The following is a 23295-nucleotide window of genomic DNA, read 5'->3' as shown; positions in this document are numbered from 1 at the left end:
TCACTCTTGGGTGGGTTGGGATAAGAAAACTAACATTTGTAATTCATTATATTTTTATTGGTTGAGTCTTGACTTTTAAACGTATAAACTTATACAATGTATTTAGTAGAATATCATAGCAGGTAGAATGATCATAGAATCATCTCTCTCAAGTGAATAGAAATGCTGTGCCTCAATTTTGTCTTGATAGCCTGCAGGAGTAGAGACCGACAGAGCCTCCTGCTTCAACTGACCTCTGACCTCTGACCTCTGCTTTAAGTACAGACAACAGGGAGAAATAGAGGTAAGGAAAGGAGGGAAGTAAAAAGCAAGTGGTCTGCTATTTATAGCAAGCCTTTCAACAGCACTGGTCTTGAGTTCAGTCTGGGATATGGTGTGTAATATTGTCTGTAATGTCCCTAGCTAGCCAGTAACCTCTTACTGTATCTAGGGTAGATATGGTGTATAATATTGTCTGTAATGTCCCCTAGCTAGCCAGTAACGTCTTACTGCATCTAGGTAGATATGGTGTGTAATATTGTGTGTAAGTCCCTAGCTAGCCAGTAACCTCTTACTGTATCTAGGTAGATATGGTGTGTAATATTGTCTGTAATGTCCCCTAGCTAGCCAGTAACGTCTTACTGCATCTAGGTAGATATGGTGTGTAATATTGTGTGTAATGTCCCCTAGCTAGCCAGTAACCTCTTACTGTATCTAGGTAGATATGGTGTGTAATATTGTCTGTAATGTCCCCTAGCTAGCCAGTAACGTCTTACTGCATCTAGGTAGATATGGTGTGTAATATTGTGTGTAATGTCCCCTAGCTAGCCAGTAACCTCTTACTGTATCTAGGTAGTATGGTGTGTAATATTGTCTGTAATGTCCCCTAGCTAGCCAGTAACGTCTAACTGCATCTGGGTAGATATGGTGTGTAATATTGTGTGTAAATGTCCCTAGCTAGCCAGTAACTCTTACTGTATCTAGGTAGATATGGTGTGTAATATTGTCTGTAATGTCCCTAGCTAGCCAGTAACGTCCTTACTGATCTAGGTAGATATGGTGTGTAATATTGTGTGTAATGTCCCTAGCTAAGCCAGTAACCTCTTACTGTATCTAGGTAGATATTGGTGTGTAATATTGTCTGTAATGTCCCCTAGCTAGCCAGTAACCTCTTACTGTATCTAGGTAGATATGGTGTGTAATATTGTCTGTAATGTCCCCTAGCTAGCCAGTAAACCTCTTACTGTATCTAGGTAGATATGGTGTGTATATTGTCTGTAATGTCCCTAGCTGCCAGTAACGTCTTACTGCATCTGGGTAGATATGGTGTGTAATATTGTTGTGTAATGTCCCCTAGCTACCAGTAACCTTTACTGTATCTAGGTAGATATGGGTGTAATATTGTCTGTAATGTCCCTAGCTAGCCAGTAACCTCTTACTGTATCTAGGTAGATATGGTGTGTAATATTGTGTGTATGTCCCCAGCTAGCCAGTAACCTCTTACTGTATCTAGGTAGATATGGGTGTGTAATATTGTCTGTAATGTCCCTAGCTAGCCAGTAACCTCTTACTGTATCTAGGTAGATATGGTGTGTAATATTGTGTGTAATGTCCCCTAGCTAGCCAGTAACTCTTACTGTATCTAGGTAGATTATGGTGTGTAATATTGTGTGTAAATGGTCCCCTAGCTAGCCAGTAACCTCTTACTGTATCTAGGTAGATATGGTGTGTAATAAGAACATGTGTTGATGTGTGTGTATATACCTTTGAAAGAGACTTTGGTCTCAGCATGACCCCTGTTAAAATAAAGATGAAATATATCAGCTATTTGATCTCTCTGTGATGTTTAAGAGCTCATTGGCAAAGACTTACGACTTAGGTTTTTTTTTCTTCATTTAATCACTTTTCATTTTCAAGTTTGTTAGTTTTTGCCGCGCTTACATCGGCCAGGCCCGTGATCAGCTGTGTGTTGTAGTGCGCATGTGAATGCTTGCCAGTATTTACCGTGCACAGGGGGTCGTCCAGCACCTTGTGTTTGGTTTGGTATGAAGCCTATGCATGGAATTAGAGAATATATTGTTGATACTAGTAGACTAAGGTATATATCTTTTTAGATTTTGGACACTTCCTGTGTTTTGCTTGTTTTGTCAGTCTTTTTTTGTCAACTTTAATGTTGTATTACCTAGCCTATAAAAAAACAAACCTGATTCTGCACCTTTTATTTGCGTCCTGTTGTGTCATGGTCTATCTAAAGGCATCCGCATGCTTCTTAGACGAAATCGTTCAGAAGAGTTTTGCAAAATATTATGGGATGTTTTTGTAAGTTGTGGACTTGGGTAAGGGTTGTGGACTTGGGTAAGGGTTGTGGACTTGGGTAGGGTTGTGGATTGGTAAGGGTTGTGGACTTGGGTAAGGGTTGTGGACTTGGGTAAGGGTTGTGGACTTGGGTAAGGGTTGTGGACTTGGGTAAGGGTTGTGGACTTGGGTAACTGGGTAGGTGTGACTTGGTAAGGTTGTGGACTTGGGTAAGGGTTGTGGACTGGGTAAGGGTTGTGGACTTGGGTAAGGGTTGTGTAGTTGTGGACTTGGGTAAGGGTTGTGGACTTGGGTAAGGGTTGTGGACTTGGGTAAGGGTTGTGTAAGTTGTGGACTTGGGTAAGGGTTGTGTAAGTTGTGGACTTGGGTAAGGTTGTGGACTTGGGTAAGGGTTGTGGACTTGGGTAAGGGTTGTGGACTTTGGGTAAGGGTTGTGGACTTGGGTAAGGGTTGTGGACTTGGGTAAGGTAAGGGTTGTGGACTTGGGTAGGGTTTTGTTAGTTGTGGACTTGGGTAAGGGTTTGTGGCTTGTGGAAGGTTTTGTTAGTTGTGGACTTGGGTAAGGGTTTTGTTAGTTTGTTGGACTTGGGTAAGGTTTTGTTTTGTTGTTGTGTTTTTTATTGAGAAATACTGCACCACCATCTTAGATGTGGAGGCTAGCTACCCAACATCTTAGATGTGACGGATAGCTACCCAACATCTTAGATGTGACGGATAGCTACCCAACATCTTAGATGTGACGGATAGCTACCCAACATCTTAGATGTGACGGATAGCTACCCAACATCTTAGATGTGACGGATAGCTACCCAACATCTTAGATGTGACGGATAGCTACCCAACATCTTAGATGTGACGGATAGCTACCCAACATCTTAGATGTGACGGATAGCTACCAACATCTTAGATGTGACGGATAGCTACCACAACATCTTAGATGTGACGGATAGCTTCCAAACATCTTAGATGTGACGGATAGCTCCAACATCTTAGATGTGACGGATAGCTACCCAAATCTTGATGTGACGATAGCTACCAACATCTTTAGATGTGACGGATAGCTACCCAACATCTTAGATGTGAAGGATAGCTACCCAACATCTTAGATGTGACGGATAGCTACCCAACATCTTAGATGTGGACGGCTAGCTACCCAACATCTTAGATGTGACGGATAGCTACCCAACATCTTAGATGTGACGGATAGCTACCACATTTAGTGGACGTAGCTACCAACATCTAGATGTGACGGATAGCTACCCAACATCTTAGATGTGACGGATAGCTACCCAACATCTTAGATGTGACGGATAGCTACCCAACATCTTAGATGTGACGGATAGCTACCCAACATCTTAGATGTGACGGATAGCTTCCCAACATCTTAGACTAGCTACCAGCCGAACTGAAGCATGCTGGGGCCTTAAGACCAACACACATGTTACCTTCTTCACAACGTGGCTTTAAGTTTATAATCATTTCTAATTATTTTATAGTATTTTCTGATTTCACACTGTTGATGTTCTGTTTCTCAGTACTAGCAAAACTGGGACAGGGAGGTTCAAAATCTTCTCTGCATCACTGCATCCTAAGATGAATAGAAATGCTTTTTTATTTTATTTTACTGTCCCACTTTATCTTGACATTCTCGCAGCTTAATATCAGTCTTGTAACTTCTTCTGAAGTGTGAAAAGGACATCAATGCTTTTCTTGTTGTTGACATGTCTTACCAGTCTCCCAGGTGGTTTGATAGGGCTATAAATACTCAGACAGACTTCTGCAAGCACCAGACAGTGAAAGAGAAAGTTGAGGCTCACCAACATTTATGTTCTGAGTGGAAAACAGGTCCTTCCGTCCTTCACCTCTCCCATAGTACATCCTGCTGGCTGCTACCCGTCTTACATGGGCCCATTCCATAAACAAGCCCTAGTCCATAACCCCTAGCCCCTATAGGCCCTAACACCTAGGCACTTGTTTATATACATGAAGTTCCTCAAACTGAGAGGTTGTTTCTGAGCCACAATAGAGGCTGGTTATTTTCCCTCCTGAACCAGGGGATACAGTGACCTGCTGTGACCTGACCTGCTTTCCTATTGATTATTTAAACGTCTGTCCTGTGGGTCCTTTTGAATTTGCCTGACAACCCAATTCATGTTTCTCTTCTCTCTTCCCAGGTTCCGTCTACAGGAAGTGATCTGGTCTGGTGGTGGTGTGGTGTAGTCAGGTGCGGTGTGGTCCAGGGTGTATAGCCGCTGCTGCTTCTCTCCCTCCGCCTGACGCCCTCTGCCCTCTGCTGGCCCTGCCCATGGCACATACTGCTCTCCTGTGAATCTCATCCAGCAAGCTGGACACCGCAGCTTCACACCACAACACCTCTGCCTCCACCTCCGCCCCTCCCCACAGTGAACCCTCCAATCCGCAGCCAGACTACCCCAGCGCGCACGGCCCCCGCGAAGAGCAGTATGTGACTGAGGTCGCGCCCCCCGATGACGTCACCACCGTCTACAGAGATGCCGGGACCATCACTGGTACGTGCAGTACAGCCTGACAGTAGGAGACTAAATCCAATTCTGATTGACAGAAAATGGCTCTGACTTGTCTTGAATTCAGTGTAACTGAAAGCCATAAACAGCCTCCACTGCATTGTTTATGGATTTCACTGAATTCAAGACAAGTTGTAGTCCTCAGTTCATTCAGTAACCTTTTGATCCTTGTTGTGTATCTGGCTGAATCAAAGCAGCGCTCCCTTGTCCCTCTAAACTAGATCCAGGTTCTAACACCCTTGTGTGTGTGTGTGTGTGTGTGTGTGTGTGTGTGTGTGTGTCCAAGCTAGATCACACACACACACACACACACACACACATCTTCAGTGTTCTGCTCAACACTACAGCAGAACTTCAGAGTAGCTCCATCTGGAATTCAATACATGTTCCAAAGAGCAGTTGTAGTCTTATTCCAGAACACCTTTATGTCCTGAGTGTTGCTGCCTCTGGAATTGAAAGATTGATGGAACACGAACCACAAATTGGTTTTTTCATTTGTGTGGTCAGTGGGTGTGTTATTGTTTAAGCATTAGAGGTTTCCATGTGGTCAGTGGGTGTGTTATTGTTATTATAGGTTTCCATGTGGTCAGTGGGTGTGTTATTGTTATTAGAGGTTTCCATGTGGTCAGTGGGTGTGTTATTGTTATTAGAGGTTTCCATGTGGTCAGTGGGTGTGTTATTGTTTAAGCATTAGAGGTTTCCATGTGGTCAGTGGGTGTGTTATTGAATGTGGGATGTACAACACAAGCACTTGAAACAAGCCATAGTAGAGGAACAGCTGCCAATACTTTATTATTCATCATCAGAATGGTTCTCCACAGAACAACGAATATGGTCGCGCTCGCTCTCCCCGCTCTCGCTCGCTATCTGCATCCTAAAGGGCACCCTATTGCCTTTATAGTGCACTACTCCCTAATGGCATAGGGCCCTGGTCAAAAGTAGTGCACTATATAGGGAATAGGGTTCCATTTGGGATGCATGCCCTGTTTCTGTATGGTCTGGATAAACTACACTGCAGGAAGAGAGAGAGCGAGCGAGAGAGAGAGAGAGCAGTATCCGTTACACTGAAGCCTGATATTGACAGTTATAATGCAGCTGCAAGGCAAACCAAGTTCATGTAAACCCTCTCAATGCTTCTAGAAATAGAAATGAAAAGTGGCTTCTCAAGATGTAAGAATGAAGTGGCGTCAGTGTTTCAGTCCCAGGGGACTGGCAGGGATCGTGCCCAGCAGACAGCACAGCCTCGCAGAGCACAGAGCTTCACTGAGCAGAGCATGCAACCCAGCAGTCCCTTTGTGTGGTATCAGGGAACGAACCCAGCAGTCCCTTTGTGTGGGTATCAGGGGAACGAACCCAGCAGTCCCTTTGTGTGGGTATCAGGGGAACGAACCCAGCAGTCCCTTTGTGTGGGTATCAGGGGAACGAACCCAGCAGTCCTTTGGTGGGTATCAGGGGAACGAACCCAGCAGTCCCTTTGTGTATCAGGGAACGAACCAGCAGTCCCTTTGTGTGGTATCAGGGGAACGAACCCAGCAGTCCCTTTGTGTGGGTATCAGGGAACGACCCAGCAGTCCCTTTGTGTGGGTATCAGGGGAACGAACCCAGCAGTCCCTTTGTGGTGGTATCAGGGAGAACAACCCAGCAGTCCCTTTGTGTGGGTATCAGGGGAACGAACCCAGCAGTCCCTTTTGTGTGGGTATCAGGGGAACGAACCCAGCAGTCCCTTTTGTGGGTATCAGGGAACGAACCCAGCAGTCCCTTTGTGTGGGTATCAGGGGAACGAACCCAGCAGTCCTTTGTGTGGTATCAGGGGAACGAACCAGCAGTCCCTTTGTGTGGGTATCAGGGGAACGAACCCAGCAGTCCCTTTGTGTGGGTATCAGGGGAACGAACCCAGCAGTCCCTTTTGTGTGGGTATCAGGGGAACGAACCAGCAGTCCCTTTGTGTGGGTATCAGGGGAACGACCCAGCAGGTCTTTGTGTGGGTATCAGGGGAACGAACCCAGCAGTCCCTTTGTGTGGGTATCAGGGGAACGAACCCAGCAGTACCTTTGTGTGGGTATCAGGGGAACGAACCCAGCAGTCCCTTTGTGTGGGTATCAGGGGAACGAACCCACACAACACATCTGTCTGAGTCACTGGAGAGATCCGCTTGTTCACCACAACAAACCCAACCACACCATACTCCTGCGCCCTACTATTTGCCTGTACCCATCTCACTGTTATGGCCTAGCTTTGTCAAATCATACAATTACTTATAGAACCATTGAATTTTAGGATCACAGTGAGCAAAATCATATGCTCTGGGTGGTGTTTCATCAGCATTTCTGTTGAACAGTACCAGTATTGGCAACCTGACAAACAGAGCCCATGGGGAAATGAATGTCACAATTCACTGTGATGACAGTTTCATCCAACTTACGGCTGCATTATTGTGGCTTCTGCTGAGTACTTTAAAATGACATTCTTATTGATTCAAACACAACTCAGGAGGGAGTTACAGAGGGTCTCCGTCACAAATGGCACCCTATTCCCTTTATAGTGCACTACTTTTGACCAGGGTCCATAGGGTCAAAAGTAGGGCACTATATAGAGAATAGAATGTTATTTGGGACTTAGCAGGCTATCTGTAACCCAGGAAATGCTGGGGGGAGGGGCGGCTTAACGGGCATAGTGAGGGAGATGTGGTGAGAATGAGAAACCAAACTCTATTGTGACCTGCCACTGACTGTCACTTCCTGTCATGAGGCCAGTTACGGGACCAGATTATGCTGCTTGCTCAGGGTGCATCCAAAATGGCACCCTGTTCCCTATATAGTGCACTACTTTTGACCAGAGACATATGGGCCTTGATGAAAAGAAGTACTTTGAATAGGGTGGCATTTGGGACACACCCTCAGTGTTCACTCAGCGAACTCCCAGGGGGCAGTGGGACTGCATTTCTCATCATTCTCCTGGTCCTGTTCAGTAGAGAAGAAACACTGAAACGGAGTGAAACAGGGAGGTGCTATGCTGCATCCAAAACTTGTTCAATGAGCACACAGATTTTTTGTTTCCATTACAAACTCACCCAAATCCAGAGAGCTGACGTTCTGAAAGAGCTGCAAAATCTGGACCCCTACAAATCAGCCGGGCAGACAATCTGGACCCTCTCTTTGTACATTTTCTGCCAAAATTATTGCAAGCCCTATTACTAGTCTGTTCAACCTCTCTTTCGTATCGTCTGAGATTCCCATAGATTGGAAAGCTGCTGCGGTCATCCCCCTCTTCAAAGGGGAAGACACTCTAGACCCAAACTGCTACAGACCTATATCTATTCTACCCTGTCTTTCTAAGGTCTTTGAAAGTCAAGTTAACAAACAGATTACCGACCATTTCGAATCTCACCGTAACTACTTCGCTATGCAATCTGGTTTTAGAGCTGGTCATGGGTGCACCTCAGCCACGCTCAAGGTCCTAAACGATATCATAACCGCCATCGATAAGAGACATTACTGTGCAGCCGTATTCATCGACCTGGCTAAGGCTGTCAATCACAATATTCTTATTGGCAGACTCAACAACCTTGGTTTCTCAAATGATTGCCTCACTTGGTTCACCAACTACTTCTCCGATAGAGTTCAGTATGTCAAATCGGAGGGCCTGTTGTCCGGACCTCTGGCAGTCTCTATGGGGGTGCCACAGGGTTCAATTCTCGGGCCCGACTCTCTGTATACATCAATGATGTCGCTCTCGCTGCTGTGATTCTTTGATCCACTCTACGCAGACGACACATTCTGTATACCTCTGGCCTTCGTTGGACACTGTGTTAACTAACCTCCAGATGAGCTTCAATGCCATACAACTCTCCTTCCGTGGCCTCCAACTGCTCTTAAATGCAAGTAAACTAAATGCATGCTCTTCAACCGATTGCTGCCCAACCTCCCGTCCTTCAGCATTCACTACTCTGACGGTTCTGACTTAGAATATGTGGACAACTACAAATACCTAGGTGTCTGGTTAGACTGTAAACTCTACTCCCAGACTCACATTAAACATCTCCAATCCAAAATTAATCTAGAATCGGCTTCCTATTTCGCCAACAAAGCATCCTTCACTCATGCTGCCAAACATACCTCGTAAAACTGACCATCCTACCGATCCTCGACTTCGGAGATGTCATTTACAAAATACCCTCAACACTCTACTCAACAAATTGGATGCAGTCTATCACAGTGCCATCCGTTTTGTTCCCTCACTAGCTTTAAGCATCGGCTGTCAGAGCAGCTCACAGATCACTGCCACTCTGTACATAGCTCATCTGTACCCTCATCCCCATACTGTATTTCTTTATTTATCTTGCTCTTTTGCACCCCAGTATCTCAACTTGCACATTCATCTTCTGCACATCCTACCGTTCCAGTGTTTAATTGCTATATTGTAATTACTTCGCCACCATGGCCTATTTATTGCCTTTACCTCTCTTATCCTACCTCATTTGCACATGCTGTATATAGATTTTTCTACTGTATTATTGATTGTATGTTTGTTTTTTCCATGTGTAACTCTGTGTTGTTGTATGTGTCGAACTGCTTTGCTTTATCTTGGCCAGGTCGCAGTTGCAAATGAGAACTTGTTCTCAACTAGCCTACCTGGTTAAATAAAGGTGAAACAAAATAAAATAAAAACTGTATTTTAGCTGAAGACAGCCAAGCTGACATGCATACAGACTGACTGCTTCCAAAACTGTTGGAAGCAGCTTTGAGTTACCCACAATGAAACGTTTGTTGTACCCTTTACCTCTATGCTGATGAATGAATGGCAACATGTAGTCTCTTTTCTGGTGTTGGACCCTTGCTATGAGTACAGGAAGCAGCTCAATGGCATTGAAGGACTGAGAGCTGTGCTGCTGTGGTTCAGTGCTGCCCCCTGGTGGGGTTAGGTTCCTGGCATTGTTCTGTTCGGTGTAGGGTGAAGTTTCCCCTTGGTACAGATCTAGGATCAACTTCCCTTCCCCCAATCCTAACCTTAACCATTATTTGGGAAAATACAAAACTGACCCAAGATCAGCATCGAAGGGTAACTATCCCTTCTGTTGTTCTGTTCAGACAGACAGTCTCAACGCAAGGCCAGTTGATTGTCTGAGGAGATGGAAGTTTTTAATTAGTTTTCTAGGCAGGGATTCACTACAAGGTGGATTATATTCCCTTTTATTGTAGTAAGGCTTATCCAAAAAGAATCTTATGTCCTATAATTCTGTCTCTTTTTACTTAGTTTCATACCATGCTGATTTAATTTATTGGTACAGTGCTGTATTCTTCCGGTTGTAATAGCAACATACGCCAGTGGATGTTACTTTGTTCACTCCCAAACCCATCTCTCCCACTGTGTCCCACATGGTTCCGTTTGGGATTCATCCTCAGTCCGTTCTGAAGCCTCCGTTTCCCTGCTCCCCATGTGTCCCAGTGGTTGCCATAGGAGCCGTGGATTTGCCATGCTTCAGCGTGGTGATGTAGAGTATTAAGTAACATGAATGGGGTTTGGTGACGAACCACACACTGGGTTAATATCCATTCATTAGACTGTTTTAGCCTCTGTCTCAGGCTTCCATCTCCTGAGTGAAGCCAGGGCATCGGAGACTAACTAGGCTGTCTGATATCATGCTGCTGGGAGACGTAGTACATACCCAGGCTGTGGTAGGTTGGGTTCAGTAAGGTTACTGTAACTACAGTAGGTACCCAGGCTGTGGTAGGTTGGGTTCAGTAAGGTTTTGGTTCAGTAAGGTTACTGTAACTACAGTAGGTACCCAGGCTGTGGTAGTGGGGTTCAGTAAGGTTACTGTAACTACAGTAGGTACCCAGGCTGTGGTAGGTTGGGTTCAGTAAGGTTACTGTAACTACAGTAGGTACCCAGGCTGTGGTAGGTTGGTTCAGTAAGGTTACTGTAACTACAGTAGGTACCCAGGCTGTGGTAGGTTGGGTTCAGTAAGGTTACTGTAACTACAGTAGGTACCCAGGCTGTGGTAGGTTGGGTTCAGTAAGGTTACTGTAACTACAGTAGGTACCCAGGCTGTGGTAGGTTGGGTTCAGTAAGGTTACTGTAACTACAGTAGGTACCCAGGCTGTGGTAGGTTGGGTTCAGTAAGGTTACTGTAACTACAGTAGGTACCCAGGCTGTTGGTAGGTTGGGTTCAGTAAGGTTACTGGAACTACAGTAGGTACCCAGGCTGTGGTAGGTTGGGTTCAGTAAGGTTACTGAACTACAGTAGGTACCCAGGCTGTGGTAGGTTGGGTTCAGTAAGGTTACTGGAACTACAGTAGGTACCCAGGCTGTGGTAGGTTGGGTTCAGTAAGGTTACTGAACTACAGTAGGTACCCAGGCTGTGGTAGGTTGGGTTCAGTAAGGTTACTGTAACTACAGTAGGTACCCAGGCTGTGGTAGGTTGGGTTCATAAGGTTACTGTAACTACAGTAGGTACCCAGGCTGTGGTAGGTTGGGTTCAGTAAGGTTACTGTAACTACAGTAGGTACCCAGGCTGTGGTAGGTTGGGTTCAGTAAGGTTACTGTAACTACAGTAGGTACCCAGGCTGTGGTAGGTTGGGTTCAGTAAGGTTACTGTAACTACAGTAGGTACCCAGGCTGTGGTAGGTTGTGCAGTAAGGTTACTGTAACTACAGTAGGTACCCAGGCTGTGGTAGGTTGGGTTCAGTAAGGTTACTGTAACTACAGTAGGTACCCAGGCTGTGGTAGGTTGGGTTCAGTAAGGTTACTGTAACTACAGTAGGTACCCAGGCTGTGGTAGGTTGGGTTCAGTAAGGTTACTGTAACTACAGTAGGTACCCAGGCTGTGGTAGGTTGGGTTCAGTAAGGTTACTGTAACTACAGTAGGTACCCAGGCTGTGGTAGGTTGGTTCAGTAAGGTTACTGTAACTACAGTAGGTACCCAGGCTGTGGTAGGTTGGTTCAGTAAGGTTACTGTAACTACAGTAGGTACCCAGGCTGTGGTAGGTTGGTTCAGTAAGTTATGTAACTACAGTAGGTACCCAGGCTTGTGTAGGTTGGGTTCAGTAAGTTACTGTAACTACAGTAGGTACCCAGGCTGTGGTAGGTTGGGTTCAGTAAGGTTACTGTAACTACAGTAGGTACCCAGGCTTGGTGGTAGGTTGGTTCAGTAAGGTTACTGTAACTACAGTAGGTACCCAGGCTGTGGTAGGTTGGGTTCAGTAAGGTTACTGTAACTACAGTAGGTACCCAGGCTGTGGTAGGTTGGGTTCAGTAAGGTTACTGAACTACAGTAGGTACCCAGGCTGTGGTAGGTTGGTCAGTAAGGTTACTGGAACTACAGTAGGTACCCAGGCTGTGGTAGGTTGGGTTCAGTAAGGTTACTGGAACTACAGTAGGTACCCAGGCTGTGGTAGGTTGGGTTCAGTAAGGTTACTGTAACTACAGTAGGTACCCAGGCTGTGGTAGGTTGGTTCAGTAAGGTTACTGGAACTACAGTAAGTACCCAGGCTGTGGTAGGTTTGGGTTCAGTAAGGTTACTGGAACTACAGTAGGTACCCAGGCTGTGGTAGGTTGGTTCAGTAAGGTTACTGTAACTACAGTAGGTACCCAGGCTGTGGTAGGTTGGGTTCAGTAAGGTTACTGTAACTACAGTAGGTACCCAGGCTGTGGTAGGTTGGGTTCAGTAAGGTTACTGTAACTACAGTAGGTACCCATGCTTGTGGTAGGTTGGGTTCAGTAAGGTTACTGTAACTACAGAGGTACCCAGGCTGTGGTAGGTTGGGTTCAGTAAGGTTACTGTAACTACAGTAGGTACCCAGGCTGTGGTAGGTGTGGTTCAGTAAGGTTACTGTAACTACAGTAGTACCCAGGCTGTGGTAGGGGTTCAGTAAGGTTACTGTAACTACAGTAGGTACCCAGGCTGTGGTATAGTTGGGTTCAGTAAGGTTACTGTAACTACAGTAAGTACCCAGGCTGTGGTAGGTTGGGTTCAGTAAGGTTACTGTAACTACAGTAGGTACCCAGGCTGTGGGTAGGTTGGGTTCAGTAAGGTTACTGTAACTACAGTAGGTACCCAGGCTGTGGTAGGTTGGGTTCAGTAAGGTTACTGTAACTACAGTAGGTACCCAGGCTGTGGTAGGTTGGGTTCAGTAAGGTTACTGTAACTACAGTAGGTACCCAGGCTGTGTAGGTTGGGTTCAGTAAAGTTATTGTAACTACAGTAGGTACCCAGGCTGTGGTAGGTTGGGTTCAGTAAGGTTACTGTAACTACAGTAGGTACCCAGGCTGTGGTAGTTGGGTTCAGTAAGGTTACTGTAACTACAGTAGGTACCCACTGTGTAGGTTGGGTTCAGTAAGGTTACTGTAACTACAGTAGGTACCCAGGCTGTGGTAGGTTGGGTTCAGTAAGGTTACTGTAACTACAGTAGGTACACCGGCTGTGGTAGGTTGGGTTCAGTAAGGTTACTGAACTACAGTAGGTACCCAGGCTGTGGTAGGTTGGGGTTCAGTAAGGTTACTGTAACTACAGTAGGTACCCAGGCTGTGGTAGGTTGGGTTCAGTAAGGTTACTGGAACTACAGTAGGTACCCAGGCTGTGGTAGGTTGGGTTCAGTAAGGTTACTGTAACTACAGTAGGTACCCAGGCTGTGGTAGGTTGGGTTCAGTAAGTTACTGGAACTACAGTAGGTACCCAGGCTGTGGTAGGTTGGGTTCAGTAAGGTTACTGGAACTACAGTAGGTACCCAGCTGTGGTAGGTTGGGTTCAGTAAGGTTACTGTAACTACAGTAGGTACCCAGGCTGTGGTAGGTTGGGTTCAGTAAGGTTACTGTAACTACAGTAGGTACCCAGGCTGTGGTAGGTTGGGTTCAGTAAGGTTACTGGAACTACAGTAGGTACCCAGGCTGTGGTAGGTTGGTTCAGTAAGGTTACTGTAACTACAGTAGGTACCCAGGCTGTGGTAGGTTGGGTTCAGTAAGGTTACTGGAACTACAGTAGGTACCCAGGCTGTGGTAGGTTTGGTTCAGTAAGGTTACTGTAACTACAGTAGGTACCCAGGCTGTGGGTAGGTTGGTTCAGTAAGTTACTGTAACTACAGTAGGTACCCAGGCTGTGGTAGTTGGGTTCAGTAAGGTTACTGTAACTACAGTAGGTACCCAGGCTGTGGTAGGTTGGGTTCAGTAAAGTTACTGTAACTACAGTAGGTACCCAGGCTGTGGTAGGTTGGTTTCAGTAAGGTTACTGTAACTACAGTAGTACCCAGGCTGTGGTAGGTTGGGTTCAGTAAAGTTACTGTAACTACAGTAGGTACCCAGGCTGTGGTAGGTTGGGTTCAGTAAGGTTGTAGTGAACAGAGGAGATGTACTGTAACTACGTCTTGTGGCAAAACATGATCTTTTCTCTGAGAGTTATCTTTCAAAGACATATAAAAAAAAATAATCACATGATTATAATGTTACTAAAGTTCATGGGATGTTTACAATGCTTAGGGCTCATCTTGTGCTGTTCTCAAAATAACATTAGTGCTCATCTAGCTAATTAAATAGTCTGGAAGTACCTCAACAATATCATGCTAACTTTAGTCTATATTACAGCAGGATACTCCGTCTAGAACAGGATGATACTTCACACCAGCAAATATGAATTTTGTTCAACATGTGTATCCAATTGTAATCTTCTCCAGTAGTATCAGTAGAAGGCTATTTTATTGATACAGATGTGGCTTATTGAGGTCCACACTGAGGTAAAAATATCATGCCAATACAGCCACTATATTACTGCCCACAACATATAGATAGGAAGTTGAAGTCATGAACACATGTATGCAGTACTGTTAGCAGTTAACGGATAACGGATGCTATATCGTAGTCTGTTCACTTTTGGACTTAAGATACTTTAAATATTCAACTTTGCCATGTGAACTGAACCCAAAGTTCATGTCAGGGGGCTGTGTGAGTGTTGATTTCTGGCTTGGTGGACTTTGTTTGTCATTAAGTCTGTCAGTGTCAGTGTGTCCACATGCCATTGTTGCTCTGGTGGGCCGACCACGTTAACATAGCAGCTGACCAGTTACACAAGACTTTAGCTCCGGGTTAACTGAGATGCTTCTCTTTCTGTCAGATATGCAGTTTTAGCCAAACACCACAGATATTCCCACAGCCTGATGTATCCATGGGAACAGTTTGTGGGTAGACAAAACAGTTGGAATCAGCCAGAGCTTTTCCATTAGTCCATGAGCAGTGGTCAGGCCAGCTGAATGGAACGGACTGAGACTGACTCATAGCCCGGCCCTGCACTGTTCACCAAGTTCTGCTTTTCCTCTGGGACAGACCAAGACACACAACAGCACAGTTGCCATGGCGTCAGGAGCCGTTGAGCAGTGTCATCTGTCTGGTGGATCTGTGCCAGACCCAGCCTCTTGGCAAGACCACATGAATTCCAACCATAGCCAGTGTAATGTAGGGGGCTTATTACAACCATAGCCATGGTAATGGTGGGGGCTTATTACAACCATAGCCATGGTAATGGTGGGGGCTTATTGCAACCATAGCCAGGGTAATGGAGGGGGCTTATTACAACCATAGCCATAGATGGAGGGGCTTATTGACAACCATAGCCATGTAAGGAGGGGGTTATTACAACCATAGCCAGGGTAAGTGGGGGCTTATTACAACCATAGCTCAGGGTAATGGAGGGGCTTATTACAACCATAGCCATGGTAATGTAGGGGGCTTATTACAACCATAGTCATGGTAATGGAGGGGCTTATTACAACCATAGCAGGGTTAATGGAGGGAGCTTATTACAACCATAGCCAGGTAATGGAGGGGCTTATTACAACCATAGCCAAGGGGTAATGGATGGGGGCTTATTACAACCATAGCCAGGGTAATGGTAGGGGGCTTATAACAACCAGGCCATGGTAATGGAGGGGGTATTACAACCATAGCCAGGGTAATGAGGGGGCTTATTACAACCATAGTCAGGTAATGGAGGGGCTTTCTACAACCATAAGCCAGTTAAATGGTGGGGCTTATTCAAACCATAGCCGGTAATGTAGGGGGTTATTAAACCATAGCCAGGTAATGGGTGGGGCTTATTACAAACCATAGTCAGCGGTAATGGTGGGGTTATTACAACCAATTAAGCCAGGGTAATGGGGGGCTTATTACAACCATACCAGTGTAATGTAGGGGGCTTATTACAACCATAGCCATGTAATGGTGGGGGCTTATTACCAACCATAGCCAGGTAATGGAGGGGCTCATTACAACCATACCAGGGTAATGAGGGCTTATTACACCATGCCAGGGTAATGGGAGGGGGCTTTATAGCCAGGGTAATGGAGGGGGCTTATAGCCATGTAATCTGTATTCCCTCCCTGTCGTCCTGGAGCACACTGGAATCAGATGCTGCTTGTTGTGTCTACGCCCTTCTGATTCCCTCCCTTGTCGCCCTGGAGCACACTGAATGCAGATGCTGGCTCTGTTGTGCTACAGCCTTGCTGTTCCCTCCCTGTCGTCCTGGAGCAAACTGATCAGATGCTGCTTGTTGTGACTACGCCTATCTGATTCCCTCCCTGTCGTCCTGGAGCACACTGAATCAGATTGCCTGCTTTGACTACAGCCTTCTGATTCCCTCCCTGTCGTCTGGAGCACACTGAATCAGATCTGCTCTGTTGTGTCTACAGCCTTCTGATTCCCTCCCTGTCGCCCTGGAGCACACTGAATCAGATGCTGCTCTGTTGTGTCTACGGCCTTCTGATTCCCTCCCTGTCGTCCTGGGAGCACACTGAATCAGATGCTGCTCTGTTGTGTCTACGGCCTTCTGATTCCCTCCCTGTCGTCCTGGAGCCACTGAATCAGATGCTGCTCTGTGTGTCTACAGCCTTCTGATTCCCTCCCTGTCGCCTGGAGCACACTGAATCAGATGCTCTCTGTTGTGTCTACAGCCTTCTGATTCCCTCCCTGTCGTCCTGGAGGCACACGATTCAGATCTGCTCTGTTGTGTCTACAGCCTTCTGATTCCCTCCCTGTCGTCCTGGAGCACACTGAATCAGATGCTGCTCTGTTGTGTCTACAGCCTTCTGATTCCCTCCCTGTCGTCCTGCGAGCACACTGAATCAGATGCTGCTCTGTTGTGTCTACAGCCTTCTGTTCCCTCCTGTCGTCCTGGAGCACACTGAATCAGATGCTGCTCTGTTGTGTCTACGGCCTTCTGATTCCCTCCCCTGTCGTCCTGGAGCACACTGAATCAGATGTTGCTCTGTTGTGTCTACGGCCTTCTGAATTCCCTCCCTTCGTCCTGGAGCACACTGAATCAGATGCTGCTCTGTTGTGTCTACGGCCTTCTGATTCCCTCCCTGTCGTCCTGGAGCACACTGAATCAGATGCTGCTCTGTCTCTTCCCCAGCTCTGTTAACGTGTGGAATATCATGTTTACATCTGTATCTTAGGGACCCACGTCCTACAGAACAGTTCTACACTTTAATATGCTTGAATCCGTTCGGGTGTATTCAGGTTTCTAGGGTTCTCACAAATGTTTTATGCTTTAGTCCGTGTGTGTGTGTGTGGTGTGTGTGTTGTGTGTGTGTGGTGTGTGTGTGTGTGTGTGTGTGGTGGTGTGTGTGTGTGTGTGTGTGTGTGTGTGTGTGGTGTGTGCGTAAATCGACCCTGTGTGGCGCAAGTGTGGCTGGATCTCTCTGGAGGCTATTTAGTTAAATCACACTGTAGTGTTCCCCTAATGGAGACGATGTTGAGGTAACGCACGTACGGTAGTGTTCCCTAATGGGACGTGTTGAGTAACACACCGTACGGTAGTGTTCCCCTAATGGAGACGTGTTGAGGTAACACCACCCGTACGAGTGCTTCCCTAATTGGAGACGTGGTTGAGTACACACCGTACCGAGTGTCCCCTAATGGAGACGTTTGAGGTAAACACAAGCCGTACGGTAGTGTTCCGCCTAATGGAGACGTGGAGGCTAGCCACGCCGTACGGTAGTTTCCCCTAATGGAGACGTGATTAGCAGGCACACCCTACGGTAGTGTTCCCTAATTGGAGACGTGGTAACGTGGTGTTCTAAGTGAGACGTGAGGTACACACCGTACGGTAGTTTCCCCAATGAGGACGTGTTGACGTAGCACACCGTACGGTAGTGTTCCCCTAATGGAGACGGGTGAGGTAGCACCGTACGGTAGTGTTCCCCTAATGGAGACGTGTTGAGGTAGCACACCGTACGGTAGTGTTCCCCTAATGGATATGGAGAAAGTACTGTATGTGTGACTCTCTAGCTAGCATACCTCAGCTGTTGTCACTGCGGTGGGTCCAGAGCCAGGCAGTCCCATTCCTCCACTGAACTCTTATTTCATGTCAGCCTGCTGGAGGATGGGACATTTGTCCACCTTGACATTGTGACTCCAGTAGTCCAACGGCTGCTTTAAACACTAGCTCCCAAGTTCAGCAGCCTGGAGAAACGTAGTCAGCTAGTAGTGGCTTGGCTCAAGATGATTTGAACGTTTTTGATATACTGTACAGCCAGAGCTCTGTGTATATAGGGCTCTGTGTATATAGGACTCTGTGTATATAGGGCTCTGTGTATATAGGGCTCTGTGTATTTAGGACTCTGTATATAGGGCTCTGTGTATATAGGACTCTGTGTATATAGGACTCTGGCTAACAATCTGAATTTGTACTTTAGATTTTTTTATCATTAGTTTAATTCCTTATTGTAGAGGGAAAAGTTCCCAGAGTGCCTACAGTTGATCTTTGCTGTTATGATTTGTGGTGGATATTATCCTGTCTGAGGAGGCCATCTTCTCCCCTGCTGGCTTCCAGCTGCACTACAGTATATCCTGCCTGTAGTTTGTCTCACTTGTCAGACTCATGGAGATCCTGCAGCTGTGGGAAGAGACCAGCCTGTAGTATGGAGGACAATGAGTGTTCCAGTCTACTGCACTCTCCGGGCCAACAGTAATCCAGTTGACAGTCTGTTTAGGCAGCTGGGTGGGGTGGGGTGGGTGGTCTGCGGGGCTGTGCTGCCATGCTGGCTACAGTATGGGGAGGTTGTGGGCCCCATGTGACCACCGTCAGTGGCATGCCAGGCATGGTAAAGCAGAGTAGCTAGGGTCGCTTTCCTAATTCTTTATTATTTCCCTCCCTTCTCTCTTCCTCCCTTCTCCCTTCCTCCCTTCTCTCTCTCTCCCTCCCTTCTCTCTCTCTCCCTCCCTTCTCTCTCTCTCCCTCCCTTCTCTCTCTCTCTCTCCCTCCCCTCCCTTCTCTCTCTTCCTTCCTCTCCTCTCTCTCCCTCCCTCCCCTCTTTTTTTCTCTCCCACTCTTCGCCCTGCCCCTTCCTGGAGAAGCGGAAAATGTAAGTCTGGGTGAGAGGACACGGAGCAAGGGGCAGAGGCGCCATGAGTGAGTACTGGACACCGTGACTTTGGGTTGGATCTATGGGGTGGTTTGGGCTTGTTTGGTGTTTAAAACTACTGGGATTCCTCACTTTATTTGGACATACATTTTTTATTTTTTTATTTTTCAAGTACACACATTATTGTTCAGTCATTTGTTTTAGTCATCTCTTAGTAAACATAATAGGGTTGGATATGAAGACTAGAACGTGAACTAGACTAGAGTTAGACACAGTTCGTAGTTGTACTGCCCCCATGTCTGTCTCTCTTGTGCTCTCTCGCTCTCTGTCTGTCTGTTTGTCACCATGGGGTCTAGTTTTCTGTGTAGTTGGATGTAGGTTCTGCCTGTATTGGCCCTGCGCTACAGTAGTGTACTGTAGCCTGGGGATTTGAAGTGAATGCCAGAGAGGTAGAGGGGACAGGAAGGACAGTGGGCCAGCGGGTGCAGAGCAGAGTGCCAGGGCCTTACAGATCTGACTATAAATACAGTCCAGGAATAATCAACAGCAAATGGTCTAGCTAGTAGCTGTCAGCACTCAGGGGCTCTCTGCAACCTTCATACAACATTTATGCAATCTTCATACAACATTAATACAACATCCCTTAGTTCCAGCTGTTGCATGGCGACAGAGAAGGCATGACACAGGTGTTGTCATACTGTATCAGTGAATATGTTGTTGTGAAGGATAGTAGAGACTGTTTAATGCCTGTGATGATACAGTATGTCTGGCTGCCCTGATCGACTTCATGTGACACTTCCAGCCATTGTTGTTATTTTGGTTTGCATGGCCTGGCTGTTGTGTTGTTCAGAAGGTTTTTATAGCTCTGAGTATAGTTGGTCGTCCCAGTTACACTTCGGAGATCTGAGCTGAATATGAAGAATATACCTATAATCGGCTCTATTTAACAGAAATATGAGATTTAAGGAGTTAAATATGAATTTCTATGTTTTTACTACTTTTAATTGATGGCAGTGGACCATAACAGTAGTGTGTCCCCCACGTGTTGTAGTCTGTGTGTGACTGTCTGTTGCAGACTCCCCTGCTGTAGTCTGCTAATGCTGCTAGGTTTTGCTGGTGACAGTCAGTACCATGGTGTCAGTCAGTTTAGCCTGTCTCAGCAGCCTGCCAGCCCATTCTGTCTGGATTAAGGCCTGGCTATCTGGGACACCATTGTCTGCTGGAGTGTCATCGCCACCTCAGATATGCAGGCCTTATGTATGCAGCTGTTGAACAAATGGGTTGGAAACATGCCTGCTCACATAAACTGAGACGTTCAATTCCATATTCACAACTCAGTCACTTGTTAGTGTGTGTGATTCTGGTGAAGTTATCTAGGCGTTTTACAGTGATGAGCTGTAACAGTGTTTGGATGGGAGTCTGATGGACATCTGGATCTGCTGAGGAAGGAGTAAATCCCATGGCAGGAAGTGCTGGTAAGATGACTTCACTATGTTCCAGTGAAGCACAGAGTTTACTGTCGCAAACTAGTATCTGGAAGGAGAACGTCTTCCCAGTTCCCATGCCAATATGTTCTGCAGTCTGTGGGTTTATTCTCCTTGTTTATATAGTATACTGTATGCCCGCTCTTCATTTTCATAAAGCAGCTCCAGGATCAGTTATTCTGTAAATCACTGTCATATCCTGTTGTTCTGTAGCACTGTTGTGATACATAGACATCAGCAGGATTGTAGTTCCTCAATGTGCCAACAGAGGTCCTCCTACACTGCTTTCAGTAGCTCTTGCTGCACTCCCTTTATGTAAACAGACTGTTACAAAGATTCTGATGTGTCATTGTATCTTGTTTACACATCATCACGTATGACCATAGTTCAGAGGTCGTTGTGTTTGATTATGGTTTAGAAAAGCAGATTGTTCAGAGGGATAGCCCACTGAGGAGCTACAAATTGCTTTTTGAAAGGTATGTGTACGTCTTGAGCAAGACTGTTGTCATCGTTCTCACTAGATCAGGGATCATTAACTAGATTCAGACGCAGGACAATTTTTTGGGGTCAGGGGGTCAGAACGTAATTACAAATCATTTGTAGACTACAAATTGACCAAAAGAAGGCCAAACAGATTAACATTTCACTAAAACCATAATAATTTCAAACCTTGCTTACATTTGTATACGATCACATACACTGAGTGTGCAAAAACATTAAGAACACCTTCCCAATATTGAGTTGGCCGCGGGCCGCCAGTTGGGGAACCCTGCTCTAGATGATGAAGTTTAAACATAAACAGCCATTGTTCTGGTGTTTTTCAACCACGCACCTGTTACATAACCTCCTGCTGCTGTAGGGGGGTAAACTAACCTCTAGTCTCTTCTCCTCTCCCTCTCCTCCCCTCATACCTTCTCCTATCTCCTCTCCCTCCCCACCCCTTCCCTCTCCTCCTCCCCTGTCCTTCTCCCCTCCCCTGTCCTCCTCCTACAGATGTGTGTAACAGTACTGATCTTCCAGAGGTGGAGATCATCAGTCTGCTGGAGGAGCAGCTGCCCCACTACAAGCTGAGAGCAGACACCATCTACGGGTATGACCACGACGACTGGCTCCACACCCCTCTCCTCTCCCCCGATACCAACCTGGACCTCACCGTCGAGCAGATTGAGGAGACACTGAAGTATTTCCGTAAGCACAGCGTTTTGTATTTGGTTGTTTTGTTAAGATGATGCAGGCAAGAGGGTCGAGGGCTTCCACACTCCCTCTGCTGGTCACTTCTCTGATTTCTATTCTTCCTTTTATGTGGTCTGTTGTACGCTGGTACACATTTGATATTCAACTGGTTCATTGACATTAGTAATTGTATTGAGCTCATATTGCAGTGTATTTTTGGAAATGGTGCAGGTTAGAGCCGAGATCAAGGATTTAAAAAATGAGGATGATGGGGGTGGAAGACAAACAGCTGAGATTCTGGTGTCGTAATGAGACTGTCTGAGATATATACATGCAGACAGACAGATTGATACAAACACAGAGAGACAGACAGAGGTTGAGACAAAGGGAATGAAAGGTAGAGGGAGACAGTCATTTTAATATGACCCTGAGCCCATATGGGTCAGCGACAGACAGCTGGGCCTAGTTGACACAGCAAACATACCCGCTGGGCCGTGGGTGCCCGGCAGGCTGAAGCGCCACGCTCTGCCAGTCTGCTCGGCTGCTGGTCCTATCAGCTCAGTGGGAGACGTCTGTCCTAACGTCTGTCTGTGTCTCAACCAGACATGAGGCTGGACAGACACAAGGCTGTGTGTGTTTTCTTTATCTTTATTTAACTAGGCAAGTCAGTTAAGAACAAATTCTTATTTACAATGACGGCCTACCCCGGCCAAACCCTCCCCTAACCCGGACGACGCTGGGCCAATTGTGCGGTGGTTGTGATACAGCCCGGGATTGAACCCGGGTCTGTAGTGACGCCTCTAGCACTGCGATACCAGTGCCTTAGACCGCTCCACCACTCAGGATCTGATCTGATCACATACTGATCTGTCCTTGTGTATGACCTTTATGTCAACTGGTTGTCAGCGGCCTTCTGTTGTGAATGTAGGTCATACTGTAGAGCTCAGGAAGTTTAACACCATCAATCAGCAGATATGTGCTTTGTGTTGATACAGTATCTGTACTGTTGTCTGAAAGACGGCACTGTAGGATGCTGTAATAACAGATGCTGTGGCACTTTAATACTCTGATTACATTGTCGCAGATGTAGACTACAATGACAGTCCTGCAGCATTGGTTAAAAATAGTTACTGATACTGACTTAAAGGATAGACTCCAGTCTTCTCACAAGACAAGACCACTTTGTCACATTTGTGCAGCGTAATACAAACCTTTGTTCCCAAACTGATATTCTTTGATAGATGGTTTTAGATATTGTACTCTACTCCTTGATTCAATTCAGAACTAGGCTATAGAGATTTATATCACCAATCTGGTTTTGTCAATTCCGTTCTTGTCACTTGTCTTGTCATTTCTGGTCTTGTCACCTGTGATTGTGATGTCACAAGGAGGATAGGCAGCAGGGTGGTTCATTGGTCATCTGGCTAGTCAGCTGTTCCCTGATAGGCCACT

At 46.2% G+C, this 23295-nt stretch overlaps 1 long non-coding RNA gene across 1 annotated transcript in view; it reads left to right on the top strand.

Moving 5' to 3' along the window:
- Positions 1–21852, top strand: part of LOC112070634 (uncharacterized) — a 39470-nt gene extending 17618 nt beyond the window's left edge. The window contains exons 2-3 of the long non-coding RNA XR_002893937.1: positions 4470–4823; positions 21664–21852. This is a non-coding gene — a long non-coding RNA (uncharacterized lncRNA). The remainder of the gene's footprint in view (positions 1–4469; positions 4824–21663) is intronic.
- Positions 21853–23295: the final 1443 nt, after the last annotated feature.

The sequence above is a fragment of the Salvelinus sp. IW2-2015 genome, unplaced genomic scaffold (genome assembly GCF_002910315.2).
Source record: "Salvelinus sp. IW2-2015 unplaced genomic scaffold, ASM291031v2 Un_scaffold1381, whole genome shotgun sequence".
In the NCBI taxonomy this organism is placed as follows: Eukaryota; Metazoa; Chordata; class Actinopteri; order Salmoniformes; family Salmonidae; genus Salvelinus; species Salvelinus sp. IW2-2015.
This window is presented reverse-complemented; position numbering and strand designations above follow the sequence as displayed.